The following is a 25,112-nucleotide window of genomic DNA, read 5'->3' as shown; positions in this document are numbered from 1 at the left end:
GGTTATTTAGCGTCTGAATGAGATGAAGGTGATAATGCCGGTGAAATGAGTCCGGGGTCCAACACCGAAAGTTACCTAGCATTTCCTCATATTGGGTTGAGGGAAAACCCCGGAAAAACCTCAACCAGGTAACTTGCCCCGACCGGGAATCGAACCCGGGCCACCTGGTTTCGCGGCTAGACGTGCTAACCGTTACTCCACAGGTGTGGACGACATATGTTTATATGACATTTTTTTTTTTTTGTTCATAATGTCTTCTGAAAGAAACTCCGTAAAGGACAGTAAATCCTCGTGAATCATCCTGTATAAATAAAACGACCTGGGTACATATTATACTTACGAAAGTAAAACAAGAATGCAACTGAATCATTCAGAATTATCAAATAACGAAACTTCATTTATTAAACATGAGAGCTGCTTATTTCTATACAACAAACTAATATGAATATTAGAAATTTTTATATAAAATGAAGGAGCGTACAACAGAGAGAACCATACCAGAGCCATTTGAATAGCCTTTTAATCCAGAAATGTACAATGATGTAGTGAAATTTGCACAAAAATATGTAGACTATCACCTGGGGACATGGAGTATTATAACAAAGCTAACTTACACAGAACAGCTTAAATCAAGACACAGGATTAGATCGTGATCTTCCACACCTTAATTGAAACCATTTTCATATACAATAAGTGCTCTTTAATGTAAAATATTTTGTTTTATATTTCAATCGTAACCTTAATCTTTAACGAAAATATAATTTTTAATAATAATCAATATTACAACCAACTATCTGTGTAAAAGATTCTTCAACAGATCTGTGAAAATATTTTAAGTCCTAGAAACAAATATTATATATCATGAATTTATTTTTATTTAAAACTATTATATAATATATTGGCCCGAGAATATGAGAAATAATACCTACTGAGAACAATTTTCATCATATGTAAGATATTTTACGAGCTTATTATTTAAATTACTGTAAAAATTCACTTTTGGTTCTTATCTGGTTCCTACAGTCAGGTCACCAATTAATCATTGAGTCTAATTCTATGTATCATTAGTTCGAGGAGGAACACCGAAACGCTTAAAATGCATCCGAGCAGACAGAGTGAGAAGGCACCTGTAAGATGGTAGATTGTAAAACTGAAATACTCTGAACTGTCTGGTACAGCTAGAGGAGTTGTGGCATTCTGACTCCTTACATTGTGCAGGAATTCAATATTTTCATTAACTACCCTCCAGTAGAAGTCTTTCTTCAATTTATCCCAAATTCCCACTTCGATAAGGAGAGCCATAATACGGTTAAAATAATTCAACATGTACGAACCTTTGCTTACATACATCACAATGAAAAACATTAAACTCGAGTCTTCTACTGAACACAATTGTACGTCTTTATTTTTAATCAAGTACAATTCTTTCATTTGTTCTCTCATAAATAATGCCAAGTCGAATGATTTTCCCACTCTATCAATACAGTAACTCAAATCAGAGCAGTCAGTATATCTATTAAGAACTTGTAAAATTACATTATCATTTGATGACTTCATTATGTACTCATATCCTGGATTCATACCTATTTCGATTCCCGAATCAAGTACCTCTTGTAAAGAATTCAATTGTGAATCTTTACCTGGATCTACCAGCAAACTTGTAAAGAATGTTTGATAAATAGTGCTAACTCCATAACTGTAAAATACACAAATTAGGAAGAAAATTCTGGTATTGTTGTTACTAGGCGTGTATGGTACAGATATTCCAAGAGCTATTGAGATCATATATCTGAAAGAATTCGATAGATTAAGAAAAGATTGTGGCTCAGGTAGTAGACGTTTATGTGATTGGCTGGAAAGTATTGAAGTGGCAATAGCAGCTATACTGTATGTAATAAATAATACAACCCAGACCTCGAATGAAAATATCCTCGAAATTATTCCTACTGTTGGTAGTTGCTTGCCACAGGGAACAAACCATTTGCTTCTAAGATAATGATAGGGATATGTAAAATCTAAATATTTGACAGCAGCTATATCTAGTGCAGAGTCACCAACAGCCACATCAGATTCGTTGACGAGTATGTGCATAAGAGTTTCGATTCTAGCATAAAAGTCGTTAACATCTAGTGGCATTGGTGAATGGTACACAATCGTGAGGTTCAATATGTCACAAACAAGTTCGACAAAATCCATTTCAAACGACAGATACTTCAATACAAGAACGTTACTTTCATCTGTAGTCCAAATGTAGTTTTTGAGTGGACTTGAAATTCTCAGTGGACAGCCGTTGAAATTTTTATAGAATCTTGTTTCAGGAAATGTCTTAATTAAAGTTGTGTCAGTTTCTCCCCAGAACATACGACTTTGGTGAACAACAGCAATGTCATCTTTGCATTGGCCTTCGGAACTGTGAGGTATCCAAGTGTAGAGATCTATTATGGAATTAGGGTTTACTTCACTTAATATGGGAATCATAATAAGCATCTCATATACATTATGAGCATTCCACAAAATGTTCTGGATACTTCGTGCCAATTCAAGGGAGGACTCCTTGACACAATCAATTACAACTACAAGGACTCTAGCCCTACGATTCCAGGATGGTATTTCTTGTAATTCTGTCAGTTGATCATCAAGATTCTTTATGTCGGATCCTGTAAAGATAATTACGCTGCTTTCACTTTCGTTGAATGTGTACTGACTACTGCCAGCCTTGTTTCCCTGACGATGAATTTTAATTGGCAAATAAATCCGGTCACTAAATATATCTAAAGCAAAATCTTCAGCGTCAAATGATTTTGCCTCACTTCTTGAAGCTGTTAAGTAACTTTTAGTGTCGTTGGGAAGTGATTCTATGGTAGGAAGAGAAATTAGTACAGAATTTTTTGTTGTGTAATGTTTCTCCACTATGAGTGTTATGCACTGCTTCATATGAGCCAGGTGATTCGTACTGCGAGGAGCTGAAGTCGTTGAAGTCATTCCACATTGTAACAAGATGGGCAGTAGAATTATTATGGATATGTACCTGAAAATAACAGAAGCGTCTTAATTCATTTTTCTCCCAATTAATGCATGGTAATTCCTTTCTTATATTATCATCTTCCTGTTCTTCCTACGTATGCTGAGTATTCAGATGTACTTTATTTTATTTTTTTTTATTTCTCCATAAATATTAATCGCATATCGTATTATTATTATTATTATTATTATTATTATTATTATCAATATTTTTTTATTTTTTATACATTGTATGTCTCATTTATTTTGACCTGCTGTTCACATTTCATTATGCTTTTTCCTTTCTTTCTCTATGTAATATATTATGTCTGATTTCTACTTACGTGTTGTTTACATGTTATTATTATCTTATTCAGTTTTGTGTGTAAAATTGTAGTGTACTTTGTAAATTTGTAGTAATTTTTGTAACGCAGTTTTACTCCTGGTTGAGTGTTAGAGAAGGTCATATGGCCTTAACTCTGCCAGACTAAATAAATTATGATTATTATTATTATTATTATTATTATTATTATTATTATTATTATTATTATTATTATTATTATTATTATAAATGTCCAGAACGTACTATTTTATTTGTTCAGGAATTGCAGTCACGTGAAGATGTGAGTACCAAATATCTGCAATTGTATGTTGGATAATATTAACAATTGCTCTAGTAAACTATATTTAATTTCTTCACAGATGAAGGATGACCTTATTTCATACATCATGTGCGACACAGAACAACAGATAGGCCTACTGGTGTGCAGTAAAATCCTACCTTGTACATGAAATGCCAGTACACAGTACAGTAAAGTAATATTATCACTAATTCTGACAGATATGGGTTTGTTAGCACATACAGTCTACTCAAAATAAGTCAAAAATTGTCAACTGTGACAATAATATTCTAAAATTTATTTGATACCCTGGTAATATTAACATTATTATATTGTATTAAAATACTAGACTTTCTGGTGTATTCCTAACAGAACAAGAGTCGACTTGGGTGGCGCAATTGGTATAGCGCTGGCCTTCTGTGCTCGAGGTTGCGGGTTCGATCTCGGCCCAGGTCGATGGCATTTAAGTGGCGATGCTGATATAACCTCGGAGCTGCCAGCGCCGTTAAGTAAGATATAACATTTAACAGGACAAGACACTGCCGAATAATATGCTACTGCCACATACAATTTCCTGAATTAGACCAATAAAATCTCACCTTTAACCTTCAGTGCTCGTGCCATAATTTGTGACGCCAGTACTCGCGCGGATTGCATTTATAATCCATCTATTTTTTTTAATAATCTATTCTTTTGCACGTATGGATATGTAGTTTTACAACATATATATATAATAATATTACTTTAGTGATTCTATTAAACTATGTTTGATATTACAGTGTAACTCTATTTGAAATTTAATATTTAATGTAATTAAAAACTGCTACACTCTACAGTCTTCTACTCCTACAATTTAAATCACTATTGGGATCAAGTTCATATCTGTTTCATTGAAATTATGTCATTTTTCTGTATTAATAAATTTCTTCACGTGATCATTTATATTGCAGGATAAAATAGCTACTGCAACAATAGAAAAATAGGTATAAAATGTCTTATGAACAGCATACAGGAATACATCAAATTACAAATAAAGAAATCGAAAATAGGGTCTTGTATCCTCTCCTGTTAAAAACACTGGCGTCAGCACTCGCGCGGCGCGGTTTTCATTCGTAATTCATACAAAAAATCGTATACTGTACAGTGCAATCGAGAAGTCTCTCCGCAGTGCTGGTGAAGCCGAGAATCCACTAGACAGAGATTCAAGTGGCAGCACTGGCCGCTAAGCATGTGACGGACTGGGGATGTGAGGTTGTCAAACCGGAATTAATGGGGAAGTGCCAACTTTCTACAAGATAACTAGAACTAATGAAGCTGCGGAGGGACTTTTTGATCGCACTGTATATTGCTACACTGAAAAACTCACAATTACATCCAAATACTGCAAACATCAGGGCTAAACTGTAACAGGATGTTACTGAAAATTTCACGCCATCAGCACTTAAAATGGATAGGCCTACGTGATGGCGTAATAAACAGCAGTGGATTACAGATATAATTCGAGTACTGGAGAGTTATTTTCTTAAGCGTTTTTAACAATGGGATATTTTAGTATTAAGATATAGCTCTCCCATATTCTTATTTCATAGTAGGCCTACTACTCAGTATTATAATATGTACATTTTTTATATCTTAAGCTCAGGGTTGTACCGTGCTCCATCCGAAATGACGCCTCTGTCTTAGTAAATAAATATTGTAAAGCTTGTAGAAATAGACACTATTCGCACAATCTTTACTAATGTAATTTATACACACCTTTCAAACATTTTAGAGTATAACATGTAATAATATTCTCTTCAAGATATTATACTCAGGACTCTGATTAGACTAAGATGAGATGCTGTAAGAAATACAGAAAGATCATAATTCTAGAGGGAAGCAAATTCTGTGCGAGAAACTCTCAATCCCAGAAGCACTGTTGTACTTGTCTGAGATAAACAAATTGTAACACAGAGGTGCATTTTCTTTGTGAATGTATGCGTGACACGTTCGACTTGTCATTAGGCAAGTAACCTTTCGGGTAGAATTTGTGAATTAGACATGCTGCTGTTTCATGGAAAATGTACTTTGCGTGAGTACTGAGTGCTTAGGTTGAATATTATGATCTACTGATGTATTCGAATATTCCAATGCTCACATTAAACATAATGTAGAAAGGACTAATTAAAAGCTATGTTAAAACTGTAATATAAATACGAATTACCAATAAACAGGAAAAGGATTTTCAAGAAATGAAAGTATTTATTTGAGGAACCTGGTATCAAAGTTAGACAAATCCACTTTTACAATTTTTAACATTCTCATGGGTAATAGAAATATTTTTAAGCTCGACTATGCCGAAATGTAGTAATTATACACCTGGTAGCAGTCCTTTAATGCATGTCATTAAAGTACACCTACTCATTAAAGTACAAGTGTTCAGCTTTGTACCGTTATAAAACCTCAGCCAATGACAAGTCAGCTTTGTATCGTTATAAAACTGCAAGTATCGATTATTCTCGGATATGCAATCGAAAGAGAATTAGCGAAAAGTCAAGGAGGCTGGAAATCCAATACTGTCGCAGAAGGTTATGTTCTGTTACTATAATAATTAGAGTTAATTGTAAATAATATTCGAACAAAATAATTTGTCATCTCGTTTTTCAATTCTAAATCAATTTTCAGGTTATACCAGAGTAATGTTCATCTTATTCTGTGCCAAGGTCAATGAAATTCGGCCTCGGAAAAAATCAATACTTTCGCGTCTGCGCACATCTCACAATTCAGGTCAGTTCGCACATAACCATAATTTTGAATACTTTCAAGTTAGAAATATGGTCGAGCATAAAAAGTCGTATGAAACTTGCCTATATTTGTAGGCTTGCGCTCGTTTCATAAACAATCATACATGCGTCTTAATTACTACCATTATAGGCTCGTTGCATAATGCACTATTCCAGACTCAAAATGTGTGTAAAGCAATATTCAGGTCGAAATTTAAATTTAAAAATTGGCGTTGTCCATCTTCGAAACAAAGTCATGGAGTTGTCTGTTTTTGAAACCAAATGAATCCATATTTAAAGTGAAGTCTGTTTTTTAAACCAAACGAAGCCATGTTTAAAGTGAAATTGTCTACTCTTGAATGTAAGTCTCTTCTAACTCGGTACTTGACTTGCGTCATTCACCCAACTGCCCCGACTAGTGGGCGATGCGCCGAAGCTTGTAATTCTACCAGCCGCCATGAAGGCGTTGCCCCTAGTGCACCACGGGAGGCGAACTAAGTAAAATGGTAGGATTGTGATTAATGAAGCAATTGTAAAGTGCCAGTAGGAGAAACGGGAGTACCCCACGGAAACCTACCCCATACACCAGTGACCGGCATATTCCGTGCTCTGTGACGTCATACGACGTAGTCGCCTTGCTCTTTGCTCGGCAATCTCTGCATACTGAGCACAGCGTGGAGAGAAGGTTCATCTGAACAGTGGTGGTGCGGCGCCTATGCACTGACAGAGCGCGATCCATTCTTCTGAGATAGTATGGGAACAGCACAATTACAATACATTTGTACGAAAACAAAACTGTACAACCTTCATAAATCAATGTAACAAAATATTTTGGTTTTTAATCAAATTTAATGTACTTATAATAACATTAAACTCATAATACAGCCACTTGCAGAAGCGTTTGCATATATAAATGAAATTCCGAAACTGCTATAAACATACAAACATATAAATAAATACTTTAAGCAGTACTGAAACACTTTGTCTACTCGGAAACTTGAAAACAGTTCAAGTGTTTTTAACACACATTTCTCTACATAATATACAGATTAAACTACATAGGCTCTATCTTGGTGAGTAGTATGCAAAGTATACTGTATTTTAACTTTTGAAACACACCATCACTTTGTGTAACTACTATGCCCAAGCTAAACGCTTTGTCGAGATTTTTTTCCTCTTTTTTCGCGCACTAATTTTGCAATATTTGGAGTCATAGCCTGGCTAACACACAAGCGAAGAATATGTTTCAAGTTCAGATCAGACAGGTGGTTTCTATGTTGTGGTTTGCAGATCTTCATACAAGAAAAGAACTGTTCACATACATACGTAGATCCGAATATGCTCAACATCCTAGCAGCAAATCTATGCAATCGAGGGAATCTTGCCTGGGGAAATCTTCTATAAAATGTAGATAGATCCTTTTTGTTTTCAAAGCGGTCTTTCGTTTCAATATCATTTTGAAAATCAATGACTTCCAGTTGCAATGATGATGGAACACTGTCAATATTCACTGAAAATGTTGTCGCAAATATGGAAATATCAGATTGAAGATTTGCAAACTCTTGAAATCTGCAATAAAATTCCTGACTCAGTTCTTCTAATATTTGTACATACTTATTCGTGTCTGTAATTGGATGACATACTGTAGACAGACTCAACTGCTCGCTCTCCCAAGCTCTTGCGATCTGACTGGCTCTTACGTCACAACTGCAGCATCTGCCGGCCACTGCCATACACCGTTTTTCTCCACCACAATTCCAGTTGGACCCACCGAGCTTGGAATCCGGGTTACCAGCGTGAAAAACCGACGCTCTAGTCGTTCAGCTAACGGTGAGCCATTATTTTAAAGATAAAAGTTTTGTTTGAGAATTATTAATTATTTTTAATTCCAAACACAGAAACTGTACAGTGAGGAGTGACCTAAATGTGATCAAAATACGAACATGAACATATAAGTTATCATGTGAAACAGCACGGTCGATTACGTGCATACACGACATATCATTAATAATACATGCACACAAAATATCTTTTAACTGGATTCCCATTATGTAAACAGACGCCAAACGTATTCAATAACGGACGTTTGTTTCATAATATAGATAATAAAAGAAACAGTTCATGATACCGAAAAATTAAGCTATATTTTAGTCACGACACAAATGCTAATACGAGCTTATATAACAAAGTTTCTTCTCCTACCTTGTGAAGATGTAAATGAGTCCTTGCTTCCTGTAAAAAAATACGAATATCAATAAATTTGCAAACAGTTACAAGCAGACAATTAAAAAATATAAACCAAGAAAATCCGGTATTTCATCAAATAAAAGGTTAATCAATACTTTACAGATGCACCAGAAAATACATTACATACTTATGAAGGCAGTGGCAGTGTTGGGAATTGCTGGTGCAACCAGGTTGTTTTATTGAGTTATTGTAATTGAAAGTGGAAGACGTCGAGGTAAGATGTGACATTATCAACCAATCATAGTTGTGTTCCTTGATAAGACGCTTTATAAGGAAGCGTCTTATCCGCAGTGCTGTTATGGTAAATTTTCTCTTGACCATACGCTCCACACCTGGTTTTCTACCTCGAAATATATTTTACTCTCCTCTCTCTATCTCGCCGACTGTCATTTAATGATTTTTTTTAATATTAGAGAAGTAAAGAAACTATTTTGCTTTACATTTTATTTGTACAAGTAGTTTGATTTAAAGAATGCACCATGTAGCCCCACCGTAGATGCACACTTGTCTCGATGAATCTTGGAGTGTGTATTTGCAGCACTTCTTGCTTTTCAACCATTATTTTATATAATTCTGGATTCCAGTGCTGCAGAGGTGGACAATTTTTGTTTATGAACATCAACATGGTCTGCAATCAACATTTAGTGAATCTCCAGGATAAAGCGTGAACAAAAACAGGTTACGACCCATATAGAAGAAGAAGAAGAAGAAGAAGAAGAAGAAGAAGACGAACATCAAACAAAATATATGAACAGCAAGAGATGATCTAAGATCTGTACAGATCTCCGCGTACAAAACTTAGGCACTCGTATGCAGTATGAAACCGTACAGACAAAATTTTCTTTTCCCCAGACGATTAATTAAGAAAAATTGTAGGTTCCCATACGTTGTATGACCCCGTATGGCCTCCAAAACAGCACTTCTTATCCGATAAGACGCCCCGTACAATACTTCAGTGTCAATCACAGAAAATCAAGAAATTATAACAAAATTTAACTTTGAAAATTGCGTTTTCAATTATAACTTCAAGCAATAAATAAATGTCTGTAAAAACCTTTCGTGTTTTATTCTGTTAATGCAACATTTCAGCTTATATTAATTTTGAGGTCAAGTATTGTTGTTTCGTATTTCCGGCAGTGGCGTAAACTGGTTAAAGAGTTTGGGCTACCGCTGACCCTATTATTACACAAAATATACCTAACAATTACTTTAATTTTAATTACTATGGTAAAACTAATAATACAAAATTATTACATTATGTTATATTATAAACTTTTTCTTTTGTAATTTCCTTGGGCTACCGCCGGTAGCCCGCAAAATACGCCCCTGATTTCCGGTCTGAGTAGTTGGCAATAGTAAGGTAAAGTTGCCTATTTCCGTGATACTCCTAATCCCGTGGTACTTTTTTAAAATTAAATGTCAATCAAAGCTTTGCCGTTCTACCACAGCGCCAGACATATTTCTCGAAAGATTACATTTTTCGCCTTATTTTGAGAGATCGGTGAACTTACTAGCAATATACCCAAACCCGTGACATTCAGTGAAAAAAAAAAATGTATTACGTAATTAGGCAACTTTACCCTATTTAGTATGCCCTAATAGTTAATAATTGTTTTTGAACTTCATTACAAGAAAACATAATAATGTCTTATTGCTATGTTTTATAATAATTATCATTTACTTAAGTAATTCGGTTTTACAAGTTATTTAATTTAATTCGTTGAATAATCTTATTAAATTGCACTCGCGATTTCATCTTAATAGCATAATTTCACGAGCCCTAGGGCTCGTGACGGGCTCGTGAAATTATCAGTAAGATGAAACTGCATTCGTGAAATTACTGCAGACTATTTTAGATTAATAATAGTATGTCACGTGCATTCACAAAGTACTGTTAGTAAAGGTAGTATTTGTCATTTCGAATTTGGCAAGAAATATGTAGTATAATGATTAGACCAAAGACTGAAGATAAAAATTCGCTTTTCTTTTTGTGATAAGAAGAACGAAAATGTTATAAACAACAAATGGTTAAGAATATTCTATCTATTATTCCTAGTAAAACAGCAATGTTTCGAAATATAGACAATTTCAAAACATATACAGGTCATTCATTTAGGTAATTTCTGCTATTTTTTTAGCCTACACAGGTGTTAATGTTGTAGCCCTAAAATGGTTGAAAATCTTCTAAAACTCCAGAAATTGATGTTTCCGATAGTTTATCTAACAAGAATGAAATGGCCCAGAAGGTTCTTTACGGAGATAGAGGTTATATGTATTACATTGTAGCGGATTTAAATAACATTAAAAAAACGAAAAAAACTAATGAAAGAAATTGTGATTGTGCTTATCCGAATATTGTGTGTACTATGAATAATTATAAAAACTCAAATTTTAATACATTTCAAGTAAATTTATATAGAAAGTTAAATAAACTCTAATATAAATAATTGAGTATGAGAATATATTGATTTTTATTTTTCTGTTGTTTGTTGCTAACCATCTTTTCATTTACTTCCGTAAGGAAGTAATGTGACTTAATGTATATCCCGTCGTCTATAGCAACCAACAATATCAAAGTAATGGTAATTTTTAGTACAAGTGAGTAAAATCAGATTCTATCGGCGAGTGGAAAGTTAAGCGCCTAAGTGAAGCCGAGGGTGATAGTTTTCACGAGCACATAAAATGTGCTTACTCTCATGTGCTATAAAATAGTTTATCCATTACTGGTATCTAAAATTAAATTTAGATACAAGTAATGGAATTTAAATTGTATTCCTCCTCTTTGTAATGTTTTGTTTGTGAATAAGTTATAAATGAATGAATGAATGAATGAATGAATGAATGAATGAATGAATGAATGAATGAATGAATGAATGAATGAATGAATGAATGAATGAATTAATTAATTAATTAATTAATGTGCTAGTTGTCATGAACAAAAGTAATTCACTGCTGCGGACAAATAGGGTGACCAGATTCACAGCGATAAAAAAAGAGGACACAAAGCTTCAAAAAGGAGGACATTGTTCAAAAGAAGAGGACAGAAAATATGTATACCTAGATTCAGGCTTAGGCCTATATTATACTTTAAAGTACGTTAATATCTATTTTATTACAAAATATTCACAGTACAGATTTAGGCTTATATCATATTTCAAAGTATCTATGTTAATATCTATTTTATTACAAAATAATCATGAAAAAATTAGTAATAATGATTTTACAGTTAGCTACACATAATCACAGTCTAGTATATAGTCACGAAACTTTAGTTCTGAGGATACTAGAAACAATAGACTGTGCCGGTACTATTTCGCATTATCTGTAATGAGGCGATATTAGCGATCCTAGTGGTTAGCAACTACATATGGATGCATATTTACTACGTATTGAGCTTCGTGTCTGTATACACTAGACTGTGCTATAATTATTAAAGAGGACGGGAAATATATATTTAGATTTACATTCGCACCTCAATCTCTCGATTTACTAGCTACCTGTGAGCAACGATCATTACAAGGGAGAGCAAAGAGAGTTATTATGATTGTTGGGAAAGAGTACATTCAGTCGATGCTGCTGCCACCTACAGACAAGTTACTTTAAAAATACGTCAAATCAGATAATTTCATAATATCAGGCATACAAGTTACGAAAAGGAGGACATTTCTTAATTTTTAAAAAATCCGCCCGGATCCCGGACAAAGACCTGAAAAGGAGGACACGTACGGACAAAAGAGAACGTCTGGTCACCCTATGGTAAAAGTCATTGTTTAAGATAGTAAGAGCTGTAGAAAAAAAGATCAATTTATATACCAGTTATAGATAAAATCCATTTACTTCCATGAAAGCAAGGTAATAACAGAGTACTTACGGCAGTGGGAGTGGAAAAAAAATTCCAATCCATTACCAAGCAGTACATACGTAAAAGTAGGCCCATGAAACTTCACCATTCATTCTCCATCAAATATTAAGTTACATTTATGAATTGAGTAAGTGCGTTTCACATGATACTTAACCTAAAAAATTAAAATATTGAATTACTCACAAACATTAATGACAATTTTCAACAGAACCACTAAGACCTCACGCGAAAGATCAATACATGGAAATAAAATGTATCGTGAGTACTATTCCTAATAGCGTCGTGTGTTACGTACGCTATGTTCGGTTCAAGTTTGTCGAATATGGCGAAGTTCGATATTCGCCGCTGTTCCCTCTGCAGAAGGGGCTTATCGTGTTTGTTCCACCTTGTTATAAAAGTATTCGCTGTCCTCCACTCCCACCCCTTCATGTTTTATCCGCTTACGGATTATAGTACAGATGTTGCGATTAGTTTTTCATATGAAATAAGACGAGGTTTGTAATGTTGCCTCTCTCATGTTCGAACATTGCAGGACACTAATTCCTAATAGGTCTACATAAATATTGGGTGAACAGTATAGAGCAGAACAGGTTTCACGGCCTCGCGCGGACTTGAGTCCCCACCTCCGCACGCACAACCGGTCGGCCGTGAAACAATATATGAACTATCATAATGGGAATATGACTGTGACGCTCACAATTTAGACACAAAATATTCTCGGTTTTTTCCATTTGTTTGCATGAAAGTTTCTGGGAGTGACTGTCCTTGATAGCGTTGTTTCGTTGCACTGAATTTACTTAAAAAGGACGTACGTACATTCCTTTTGTGTTTAGACTAGGTTCTGAATATTTTATTATTGCTTCACCGCTGTTTTTAGCCTGAATTATTTACTCTGACGCAAACCTATACTTAAAGCTTGGCTAAAGGCGTCATTTAAGTGGAACAGGAAGGATAATTGACTCCCCTTGAGTTTAAGATTAAGGAATAATTCCACCTCTATTAAAGTTTAAGAAATAAAAGAGGAGATAATTAATGACTTCGCTCAAATGAAACCATGGCGTTACCCTTTGCTACTTTAGTGGTAGTTACCTACTCTAAATAAAATTATTCCATTATTAATTTAAATTAAAATTTCTTGATCAGTAAAACTGTATGTGTGTGTCCATGTATTCCTACCTACGTTGTATTAGCAGCAAGTGCATGTAAATTACGTAACGGATAAATAATATAAGAAGTTAAAACTAGGCCTGTGTGTGAAAACTGGAAACATACTTGAGTGGGGGTAAACTTGATCATAAAGCAAAAAAACATCAAATAATATCAGCTCTGTGACTTAAAATACCGAATAAATGGAGAAAATAATGAACTCTGAAAATATGTTCAGCACATCCGAAATCATATCATATTTAATGATAAGTTTACCCCATTTCAGAGCTAATAGAAACGGGATACCCTTTAAGATGCTCCCTAAAAAATTTACCCTCCCAAACAAAATCTGAATTGAAGTCCCTGAGCTTGGCTCTACCACGTTACCGATTTTACGTTACATTTATTTCTAGACTCACAAATTGTAAATACTCGCGATTTATGTAATGGTTCCTAGTTTCTGTGGTAAAAGTTACATTTTTCTATAAGTTTGCTTTTTCAATGAGCGTTTAGAAATCGTACAGCAGTCGTTTCCATTCAATTCTCTTCAAAAAATACTACTCAGTCTTCTGATAAGTAAACTGATAGCGGTTGTCATTCAGTCGGTTCGCTCGACCCGCTTGTAAAATTTGCCGCAGTTCCTATAACCGGTTGTCAATGCTGCTGACATTCTAAATATGCTAAGTGCCAATTTTTCAAATTTCATTTTAATCAATCTAAGATAGGAATATCCATCTGACAATATGATACTGAATTGTCTTTGTCGTAGCTCAACTGTAAGTGACTAATTCGTACGCCAAAAGACGGTGTTGTAAGTATCTCAACATGTATTTCGCAGTGTGATTTTCATCAATCTCAGAAAGTTGTTTTTGGTCCTTAGCACATTTAGAATATTAGGTCCTCAAATGTTATAAGTATAAGGAATTATTAGCTTTTTATAGAAGTAAAGAATTAAAGATAAATTACACGAAAATACAACTCGAAGCAGTAACATTTTATTAATACAACTGTTGTTTTATTATTACATACTTGTTCGGAACAGAAGGAGATATCATATGTTAGGCAACATTAATATAAAATCTTAAGTGGAGACTAAAACAATGGCGGAAAATAGGGAAGACTAGAGAATACTGGGTTTTCAGTAACGAACTGCCTATGTCTGAATGAATGAATGAATGAATGAATGAATGAATGAATGAATGAATGAATGAATGAATGAATGAATGAATGAATGAATGAATGAATGAATGAATGAATGAATGAATGAATGAATGAATGAATGAATGAATGAATGAGCGAGTGCACTGTTGTTTTCGGTCCAAGTGTACTGGCAGTAAGGACAGGAATATGCCTGAAAATCCATCTGCCATTACTTCCACAGTCGTCTATCTCTTTCCCTTCTTCCAATGTTAATATCGTATACACAACAATGAAATGCACTGTTCAAAATATAATAAAAAAATAAATGGCCTTTAAACTATAAAATATTCTGATAAGCATATTAATAAGACACATTCTTTTCCTCTTTTAATATTTGTCCCACAATCTCAATGGAATACATTTTTTTTAATAAGAGTATTGCCAATATTGGACGCATTTTGGGTTATTAGGCCGGCACCTTTCGGCATCGTCTAAGCTGGGCTTAAGTTTTGAACTAATTCACAGAGAGCAATAGGTGCAGTGTAATGAAGTGTTAGAAAGTTCGATCTTTTATTTTTTAAGTCCTGGTGAAAGCGGTATGTCAAAGAACAGTCAAATAGATGATACAGTGACTTGTAATTTGAAAAGTGCAAAGTTAAATTGGTCAATTTTTTAGTACATCACCGCCACTATGTAGCAATATCACGGTTCTTTTTTTTTTTTCTGACGTGTTGCTTCGGAACTGCGTTCCGGCACCTTTTTGTTGTATTTTTCATCATGGAGTCGAGAAATGTGTATAAGTTTTAACCTAATTTTTCTTAGTGTACCGCCTAGACCTTGAAAATTTTAAAGTTTGATGAAAAAGAAGTTAAAATGACTATTACACTTTTACTACGTCACACTACTTTTGAGCATAAAACGGTACGAAAGGACGTCTTTCAACCAATCATGGCTGCTTATCGCACAATTTTATCGCGTCACTAGCATTTGTTTAATTTTATCGCGTCCCTAGCATTTGTTTATTTTTATCACTACCCTAGCATTTGTTTCTTTGTTTGCCAACGTTAAACTGCACTGGTCTGGACGTCAAAAAACAGAAAATTACAAACCACTCCAGTCGATGCACAGCACTTTCAAATATGACTCGCATTGGCATTCAAGAACAAGAATTAATAAAGATCACTGGTCATATATGAAGAGCGCCATTCGGAAATCCTGAATAAGTTGAGGGATACACCATGTACATCAACGAGTTCACTTCTTTTACGCACACGTCTAATATAACATCAAATGAACCACCAACCACTAAAACATTCAAATTTTTAAATTGTACTTTCAATAATTGTTTCTTTTAAAATTATTCATGTTTATTCTTTATTTCATCATCTCTAATTAAAACTTTTCTAACACTTGTTTATATTATTTAGGTTATGTTTGTTATAGCCTCTGCTAGATGATATTATGGATAGTCACATATCAGAGATTGTTTAATAGTAAGATTTATTGAGAATCATCTGTCAAGTGACGTTGATTACTGATATCCGGATGATTGAAGTGGAATGCAAATGTTTTAATAAAAATGAAACTGAATCAACAAAGCCTTCTTGACTAGTAACCGTCCACAGAGTTCAATGAAGATTCCTTAGTTGACACAACTGATAACAGGAAAACATAATCATAAAACACTACTGCCATCTAGCGTAATGTTGAGATGGTACAATAATACATTTGAAGACAGTTGTATTTTCGTAAGCAAATTAATATTTTATTGCACTGGAGTACTTTGTTACTTCTAATTTTTATATACTTTCTTCTAATCGTGTAATAGTCAATTAAATCCCACTCGAGTTTTGATTTTCTCTAGATAAATCAAAACCTCTAGTGAGATTACTGTTGATAAAATTCCTGTGCACTAGACAATAATAATGATCTCTTCATCTGCTCTATATTCTACAGAGAGTTCCACCACCTTATTCTCCAGACGGGAAAGCACTAAGCAACACGATATTGTAGCCTAATTTTGGTCCAGGAAAAATACTCTTATTTTACGGAAAACTCGCCGCTGCCACTTCGTAGCAACGCTATATTGTAGTTTTGGTCCAGGAAAAACATACAAGTGTTTGTTTTATATATATATATATATATATATATATATATATATATATATATATATATAAAACGTTGCTACGACGTGGCGGTGATGTGTCTAACAATTAATACTAAATTATCTTGATTTAATAGTAGCACAGTCTAGTAAGTATAGGCTATATAGTCACGAAGCTTGAGTTGTTGAGGATGTTAGGAACAATAGACTGTGCCGGTACTCTTTCCCATTGTCTGTGATGAGGAGATAGCAGTGATCCTAGTGGTTAGCAACTATCTATAGATGCATATTCCCTACGTATTGAGCTTCGTGTCTGTATATACTGTACTAGACTGTGATAGTAGTCAGCATTTATTTTATGAGTCAATTACTCTACACATGATTCTGTAACAATACGTTGCACAGTGGGCCAGAATTCAAATCTAGCGGGAAAAAATTAAATAAGCATTGAATATAATTTTAAATCATTCTGTTTTACTAAGTAATGATTTCTAAGAGCTTATGGAATAATAATGAGCCATTATGGGATGTTATCCGTAATAATGATCTATGTGTGCCAATATGAATAACTACTTTCATGGAGTCTACTAGGTACTTAATTATATCACTTGTTCTTTTCGTGAACTTATAGTTTCCAATATTCTCTAATAGGAGAAGTCATCGTCTGCATCATCGTCCTCCTTATCTTCTTTCCTCCTCCTCCTCCGCCTCCTCCTCCTCTCGTCCTCCTCTTCCAACTGCAGCTGCTCTTCGTCCGCTCCATCATCTTTTCTTCTTGTCACGCGCACGTCTTCACTTGTACTATAAGTATGAGGCTCCTTCAACATTTGTCTCACTTCAGCAGGAAAGGAATTATTCTTATTTCCTTAACACGGATAAATACTATGATATGATAGGGTCAGGAGTTACAAGAAGATCAATTAAGATATCCTACATTGTTTGAATTCGTGAAAATTTTCTTGAATAATCTGTACAGTACTTTCTAATGTCTAGCTTCTTGGGCTTCTTGGGCATACCTGTAGGTAACACTGCACATTGTATTTACATTTGGTGACGTTATCTATTGAAACTGTAATGCTTTCTCTGGTGTATATGGTCTTGGTAAAGTTGGAGATAGATTAGAGGCTATCTTATACTTTGATGCTCTTTTTGGAGTAATTTGTGTGATTTGTTGTATAACGTATGTTGCAACTCTTTTCCCTGAACCCCGCAAAGACAACTCAGTAGCTAGAACTACTTCACTTTAAGAACGCTGTTTTTTAAGAGACCGTAGCCTACATGTTTAATTCTTGTTTTCACGCCACTTTCTTCGAACAGTTTTTGAGGTCTACTCCTGAAACGGGTGGAATTAAGTCCTCGGACGTTTGGAGAGTTTTTATTTATTGTAGAAGTCCTTCGGGAAATTTGATATCTTTTTTTTTTAATTGGGGACACATGAATTAGAGTGAAATTTTAATGGAAAGCAGAGTAATTATCTCATGCCTCCATGTTGTTTTATACCAGTGCACTTTATTTGGACCAGGTACCCAGCTTTGAAGCCGTCAGCCCTGTGAATTTATAGTGTATTTACTTTCCCTGTTAGAAGTTTCAGATTTTATTAAAATATTGACAATAATTTATTAATAGGGGGAAGAAAGAATCTGCAGTAATCGGCCAGGCATATGGGAAAAGTAGAGGGAAGGGTGAAGGAGGCCTGTGGTCCATTGATTTTACTAACCATTCCGAATTTTTACGCAAAAACCTGTCGTTTTTCCTGGAGCATTGTTTCAAACGTTTTTCTAAATTAGGCTACTTCTAAATGTGGGCACAACTTTTTCGACACACCGTATAATATCCTTGGAACAATGTTGTAATTCTAATTTTGTCATTATGAAATCAGTGAGAGTATGAGTAGACCCTTTTTTAGTAGTCAACACCTCGTATAAGTCCATTCGAGTCACAGTGGACTGGATATGGGGATCTACCCCTGAAATAGAAGAACGCAAAAAAAAAAAAAAAAAAAAAAAAAGACAAGCAAACGCAAGAAAATCTGAACATTTGTAATAAACTGTAAGGATTGCTTTATAATATGATGTTGATTTTAAGGTGACACCTGATGCAACATTTTTTATATCTCTAATTTAAAATGAAATAAAGACATAATTCCGCAATATTTTAAAGCTATGTTCAAAGCATCCCTGGTAATATTTCAAGTATACAATTAAAGTATGAATAATGGAAATAGGAAGTACGAACCTTCTGTTAAAACTTCCATCACAGAAAGACACTTTTCTCCACGTCAACAACACACAGATCATCCTCACATCACTCCCGCCATAAACCGTCTGGCGCTCGGCGCTCGGGTTCTTAACACTTAGCGACTTTTAGCAGCCAGTCCTGTTGGCATTTCGCTCGGTATAAATTGATGGGATACAGATTTGTGAAGATCAGTGTTAGTACTTCGAGACTACATAGCGAGAAAATGTCATTTAAAACATTAAAAAGTTCAATATTTTCCTGCTAGATTTGAATTCTGGCCCACTGTGCGTTGCATTGCAAGTTTCCTTTATTAGTAGCCGATTATTATTACTCTAGTATTTTGATATCACAATTACGGAATTTGCAGTAATTAGCAGAGGGAACCGGTTGTTGAAAATTGGAATTACATCCCAGAGTAAACCAGCTGAATCTTCAAGTATTTATTGTTATCAAATGATCTATAACTCAGACGCGAAGAGTGTGACGACATGATTACCCAAACATGCATGCGGCGTCAAACAGCTTGCCTCTCTCGAAACAAAGTTGTTGCAGAATGGAATCAATTTGCAGATCAGTGAGTCGCGCCTTAATTTATTCCTGCCTGCAACAGCCGGAGCACCCTCATTTTATTACCCGGAGCGTTCCAACCCCTCCACTTCTCCATCCCCCTCACAACTTCGCCGTGAATTTCCCTCGAGACCGCCTCAACAATAGCGTTTCAGCTTTGTTTAACTTTCCCATCATCTTCCTTCCACACCCACTTGACCCTTTGCTGCAAACCCCTTCACCTCCGAACTTCTCTGTGCCCTCATTTCTGTCTGTCGGTCAGCAGTTTGCTGCTGGTACTTTACTGGGAAATATTTATTTCAACGGTAATTGTGCTCGTGTGTAATTCAAATATCACAACACTGTAGTTCTGGTACTATGACATACCGCAAATTGATTTCAATGGGCTTGTTACTTCTTCAAGCACATAAACTGAACGAGACAACACAGGGGTTGTTGTCCACACTGACATCAATGAGTACCATCCATTTCTATGTTAATTATTCACATCCCGAAACTCCACTACAATTCCAATTAAATCACGCAAACTCAAAACAGTTCACACCAGAATGCATTACAAGCCTTTGATTTTAAAGTGAGCCTTCTTTACTACGGATGTTAGTGAATGCATTAGATTTGTCGTAAGTTTGTTCTAGTTCAAGTATTTTACCTGAGGTGAAGAATTGAAGGTCGCCATTTAAAGAATTGAAGGTCGCCATTCAGAACGCATTACGAACTAATACCGAACATCTTTCAACGCGTGCGCTAGTTGAGTACGTTCTCAGAACTATAGTCGCGTCGCTATTATTTCCGGTGTGACTCCTGCTCTTTGCTTACGCCTTAGGAAGTGAAAGCTCTATAAAGTCTAGATAGGTAGTATCGTTCGTCATTTTTGTTCTTTCGTTGCCGAGCTACCAGACGAGGAATCCATTTGCCGCACCGTTAAACATTATCATGTCGTAGCTCCTATGATAATAAATCAAAAGCACTGTAATTGAGCAAATATTTGAACTGCAAAGAACGCCCTCGTGTGCTTTCTGCGAACGCCAACGAAAGAGCCAAAATGGCGGGCGATTATATTAAGTATTTATCGAGCCTTAGGAAGTGCATAACGCCATCAGCAGCGAATGACAAGATGCACACGTTTAAATGTAGCCTACCTGCAACGTGATTGGCTGCCGGAAATAAGAGCGACGGGACTATACGTAGTTCTGAATTTACGCTGTTGGAACGTTCCTTGAACTGTTCTTTCACGACCTTCGTAGTTTCTTTTCATATTAAAATTATATCCATTTTCCGAACTTAATTTGTAATAAAATATATCACTGTTGTTTAGTCAACTGTTCGAAGACAGGCGTGTTTTTAATTGTGTCGAAAAAAGATGCGTGTTTTGAAATTCAATTCAGTGTTCAGGATGTGTTGTGGGTGTAGTTTTGTATCTTTGTAAATTTCACATTGTTCTAGAGCAGGCATGTCAATTGATGCCCACAGGTGCAAGCGCGCTTTAGAGCCCAGGAGAGTCTGAGTGCTTTACGGCGGAAAGGAAAGAGACAGACGAAAGAGGTGGTATATGCCGCTTGGTCGAGCTATATTCAGGGATGGCCAGCACTGATTCAATAGATAAAGGGAAGAGAACTTATTAAAACTGTATCCATGTTAATTTTTAGATTTGCCTGAGAAGTATAAGTGCATTATAAGAATGTAAGTTTTAATTTTAATGCTCATTTTTCACAAGTTTGATTTTATATTCAAAAGAAATATTTTCTCAACTTTTCGTATAGAAAAGTGCAATTTTGAGGTATAGGCCTATTTATTTAGTAGCCTTACAGAATGTTTTCGTAAATCTAATATACCGTATAGCCTACTAAAGATAGTGTATTGAAAATTTTGAAAATATTCGCATGGAAATTGTTTGTAAGGAAATGAATTATTAACAAAGCAACTACTGTTACATCATAAGCAAAAGATACGTGCCCATGTGTTGTAAAAATGTTAGCTCTATAGTTTCAGCAGATTTCGAGAAAAATAATTTAATATTCTGATGATAGGGAGTTGCTCACAAATATCACCTTAAAAGCATAATGCGATAAGAGTTTTGTTATGGAATATTAGTTACACTTAAAACAGATACAGTACATAAGTAACTTTGTTTTGTACTGTAATATTGTTTTGATTAGTTTATTGATTACTTTTGTAAGGCTAAAGATACCATCAATATAAATTCCATCATGTCATACTCAGGCTCTTTCTTTGGAATATCACTTACTTTATGAATGATGTGTTTCATTCACTTAATACAGTATAATTATACTACTATGGAATTTAAGTGAATATTCCTTCACTCTTTATTATGTTATTAACATTTAAAATACAAGTGCAATATTAAGTGTTAGTATATTTTATGCAAATCTAATCTTTCAGGTGAAGCTCCTGTAAAGCAGATTTGAATAATTTCAAGGGAAAAATTGTTCCGGGGCCGGGTATTGATCCCGGGACCTCTGGTTGAACGTACCAGTGCTCTACCACTGACCTACCCGGGAACTCCACCCGACACCATCTCAACTTTTCCCTTTATATCCACACAACTCGCGTGGGCTGACGAAACGCCAGAGACCCACAACGAGTGCACACAATCTCTGTGTGACTTGGAATTGTGGTTTTCTGTTAACGTACACAGTGACGTATATATTATGCAAATCTATATTTGTTAGTATATTTGTTTTACAGACAATATAGATAATATTAAACAGAAAGAAGCCATATAAAAATAACGACATAAAATTTCACGTTCCGTTTGAAGTTTGTGGACCACTGTTTTCTTAATCCAACAGGTTGCTTATTCATATACACAACCCTTCCTCTTTCCATACTTAGCGCTTGCTGCCCGCGCACGACGTCAAGATCAGAAAAATGCGCTTGCTTTGACATCACTGTTCTAGAGTGTCAAATTTCTGGTTTTTTTTTTTTTTTTTTTTTTTTGGCTGGATGTGTGATATTTTCATGTGAGTGTCTATGTTGCTGTAGTTTTGATTATTACTATTATTACTACTACTAGTGGTAGTAGTAGTAGTATTGTTGAAAAGTGTCACTTAGGGAATGGCGGTAGGTGAAGTATTACTCGTTTGATTTGTAACCGGGACTTCTGTAATATTGAAGTGATAATAGGCATGTATGATACGCTTTGAGTGAACTATAGTGAAACATTTTTTGTAAGCTAGGACTATTTTCGGAATGTCGCTTCTTATGAGAGAAAATATCATATTATAAGTCCTTCATTAATTATTTCTCTTATCATAGACCCATACTCTCCATTTGGAACCGAAAGAAAAATAAAACATTGAAACCAACACAAATGTAGTTTCATTCCCCAAACTGGATGACTTAAGCCCTTACTTCTAAGTTTTTCCCTAATATTCCTTAGTCTTTTTTTTTATTTTTATCGTTCGTCTTCCCACATGGGCTCTTAATTCTTCGACGATTGGCTTATCGTCAAATTTCTACAGTCAGTCTTGTCTGCCTAATGGCTAACCCACTCCGTCCTGCAGTTGCTCCTTCTTGTGCAGGTGTATCCCTGATACAGCACAGAATTGTTTTTGCTATGAATCATAATTTCACTTGAACGAGCGTGTAAACAGTCGCAATATTATGACTAGTGTTCAGAGAAATCAGCCATTCATCAAGAAATACCGCTATATGATGCACTGCTACTGGAAAGAGAATAATTTTATTGGCCCAATATTTTACTGAAATAAATTCACATAGTGCATTAACATAATCCTGAAACAATTTTTCAAGGAACTAATGATTGAAGACAATCTGCAAGGTTCATTTCAACAGACCTTGGCAACTGTCCACACATCTTTCAATACCAAAGCCGTAATATATGCAGCGTTTGATGACAATGTATTACGCCCCCAAGTTACATAGCCTATGCGTCCTGTGATTGCAAGAGACGAGCGCTAGTAATTCTAATTGCTCTAGTTGTTAGTATACAATCTAGTAGGTTGTGAGTGAGGTCATGTTACAAGATATAATGGCTAATATGCATAAAATGATAGTAAATACTATGAAATTCATGCATAATACGCAGTTTAGTTTTCTGCTTCATAGTTTTTCCTAAGAAAAATCGTAGCATGCTTGTTTTGTGGCTTCGCTTGTTTAGTAAATTGGCTAAGATAGGTTAGAATGGCTGCTTTTTTGCGAATTCGGGCTGCGAAAACATAAAAAGAAAGAAGAACACCAGCAGATAGTGACTTTAAGAAACTTTATAGATTCTAGAAACAAAATGTGGAATGGTTAAGCGAGTATTTTATTGGAAACAACGAAGAAAGACGCGGAGGAGCATTAACCTCCGAACAAAAAATGAGAATTTTCTTGCGTTATGTGGCAGACCCAGGTTTTCAGATTGGAATAGGAGAAGAAATAGGGGTTCATCAGAGTACAGTTTCAAGAGCAATTGCTTTTGTGTCAGAAAAAATAACAGAAAAGTCTCATATCTGGATCAAGTTTCCTTCCAACATTGAATTTATGAGAATAGCTAAGGCTAGTTGGCAGCAGAAGTATAACTTTCCAACTGCATTAGGTGCACTCGACTGCACACATGTTAAAATTCCCAAACCCAAGGTCAACGGAGATGAATATATCAATCGTAAAGGTTTTCCTTCAATCAACGTTCAGGCAACATGCGATTCTAAAGAATATTTCACAAGTGTTGATGTCAGTTGGCCTGGTTCGGTGCACGACTGACGAATTTGGCGGAACAGTACCGCACAAGCTGTGATGCGCAGAACCAAAAATACGGTACTAATTGGAGATGAGGGCTATGGATGTGCACCCTGACTCATGACACCCTACAGAAATCCTAACACACCCCAGCAACGGTCTTACAATCGTCTACTAGCTGCAGAAAGAGTGATTATTGAACGCTGTTTTGGCCAGCTAGAGAGGAGATTTCCAAGTCTTCACTATGGTGTGAGAGTTGATTTACATCGTGTAACATCATTTATACTGACCTGTTTCATTCTTCATAATATTGCAAAATATCTTGAAGACGATGACGATTTTAATGAATTTAGTGACAGTGGTGATTCAGACAGTGATGATGATAATAGTGATGTTGCTTATGTTAATGAAGGTGCAGTACGTGAGAGAGGTCAGTGCAAGAGGGATGAAATTGCTGAAATTGTACATAACATGTAAATTATAATATTCAAGTGTTAGTCTACTTAATTTTGACAAAGTTTGAAATGTTTGTTTTTAAGTAATAAATTACAGTCAAAACTACTTCTTAAGATTTATCCTGTCATAATTTTCATTAAATAATATGGTATGCAGAAATAATTGTCAAATAATAATAAAATGTTTATCCTTTATAGTTACAGTAATGAAATTTTCAGTACACACTGCAATACAGTAAACAAATTTAAATTACGGTTTTGTTTAACGAC

Source organism: Periplaneta americana, chromosome 13 (assembly GCF_040183065.1).
Source record: "Periplaneta americana isolate PAMFEO1 chromosome 13, P.americana_PAMFEO1_priV1, whole genome shotgun sequence".
NCBI classification, from domain to species: Eukaryota; Metazoa; Arthropoda; class Insecta; order Blattodea; family Blattidae; genus Periplaneta; species Periplaneta americana.
The sequence above is the reverse complement of the archived record's forward strand: the minus strand, read 5'-3'. Positions refer to the sequence as shown.